The sequence below is a fragment of the Blastomyces gilchristii genome (genome assembly GCF_000003855.2).
Source record: "Blastomyces gilchristii SLH14081 genomic scaffold supercont1.5, whole genome shotgun sequence".
In the NCBI taxonomy this organism is placed as follows: domain Eukaryota; kingdom Fungi; phylum Ascomycota; class Eurotiomycetes; order Onygenales; family Ajellomycetaceae; genus Blastomyces; species Blastomyces gilchristii.
Window position 1 is genome coordinate 3,247,109 of NW_003101678.1, and position 1,837 is coordinate 3,248,945.

At 30.2% G+C, this 1,837-nt stretch overlaps 1 pseudogene across 1 annotated transcript; it reads right to left on the reverse strand.

Moving 5' to 3' along the window:
- Positions 1-960: 960 nt before the first annotated feature.
- BDBG_16849 lies at positions 961-1,049 on the reverse strand (annotated as a pseudogene). Its single transcript has one exon. The product of its transcript is annotated as a tRNA-OTHER (tRNA).
- Between the last annotated feature and the right edge of the window lie 788 nt (positions 1,050-1,837).

A 1,837-nucleotide genomic window follows, 5' to 3' on the forward strand; every position in this document is an offset into this window, starting at 1 on the left:
AAGATTCTGTTAATAAGAATAATTCTGTTCTAAGTATTCTAACAGACTGATTAACTACACTAGTAGAAGTCAAGAGAAGCTCAGACTGAGACTATTAACATAAGATAATGAAAAAGAAGATTAAGATATTTGAATAGAAGAAGATATATATTATTATTAAAAAGACTCTGAAAATGAATATTCTTACAGATAAATGAGTATATAATCAGAAATTCAATAATAAGAGAGAAATCATTTATTTTAGAGTTCACTGAGTGATTAGAGAGTTCTTATAATAGCAGAATATTCATTATATAAGATTGTATACTGCAGTGATATCAGAGTCTACATTATATAATCTATTTACTATATTAACTACTAGAGAATGAAAGATTAAATTAACTGACTATATATTTATATTTTTAAATAATATATTATCTCAGAATAAGATAATCTATATGCAACTACTCACAGATGTTAAACACAGTAGAGAGAGCTTGATAAGATTACTCTGTCAGAGTCTATATAAAATGAAACAAGCTGTAAGAATATAGTATTTTCTCATAATAAAGCATCTAACTACATTGAGATTTAAGATATTATCTTATGATAGTAGATTTCTATATCACTCTGTTTATAAGATCTATCTGACATTGTATATTAATGATTATCAGATGACAGAATCTCAAGAACAGTAATTATTATTATTATTATTATTCTTTTATTATACTCATATGCAAGCGGAGCTTATGATGAGTCCTTGCGTGATGTTAAATACAGGCCAAGTGTTGATTATACAGGAGGAAATACAGGTGTTGAGACCACATCAAGATAACAAGAACATAGGAAATACAAAGAAGTGACAATTAAATACATGCGATAATAACTTCTCATCCCAGGAACATAGAGCGATTCATTGGAGCGATTTGTACACCTCTGTATTTATTAGAAACCTGAGGTGCTTGAGTTCTGGATTTAATGTATCCCCTGCGGGTTTTGAACCCACACGCCTTGGTTTCCCACGCCAAGGCGCTACCAGGTGGCCGCATTAACCATTCGGCCACCGGGGCCAAGAACAGCAATTAGACTGAGTATTAAGAAAGATCACAAAGAGATTTGAGATAAAGAATGTTAAAGAGATTAAGTCATATCTTGAAATAAAGATTAAATGTTAGAGAAATGATGATCTAGTGATTATACAGAGCTGTTATATTGAGAAGATTCTTGAAGATTTCAGTATGAATAAGATAAATTTAGCTGACACTCTGATAGCAGCTGGTATATAACTGAAATTCTCATCTGATGAGAGAGAGAGATTGAATAATGACTTTACAGCTATGAGATATTATCAAGAATTGAAATTATTGCAATATTTGATCTTAAGCAGCTGGTCAGATCTGGTGTTTGTGATTAACTATCTCTCATATTTTAACTTATATCTGTATAAGATATGTTGAGTAGTGTTGAGACATGTTCTATATTATGTCAAGAAGATGAAGAATCATGGCATATTATACAAGAAGAAGATAGAAGATGATCTGAGTTCTGTGACATACTGCAATTCAGACTGAGTGAGAGTGAATCTTTAATACAAATTGACTACTGACTATGTTATATTGATTAACAGGTCACTGATCTTATAGCAGTTGCAGAGACAGATATCTATTATCAAATTAATTATGAAAGCTGAGTATATTAAAGCTAGTGAGACAGCTTGTGAGATAATCTGATTGAATGATATATTATATAACACTGAATTAATAAATGATGAAAAAGTAAAAATATACTTACATCTATAAGTTGATAATAAGAGAGCAATCAATCTAGCAAAGAGAGAATTCTTAACATGAAGATTGCA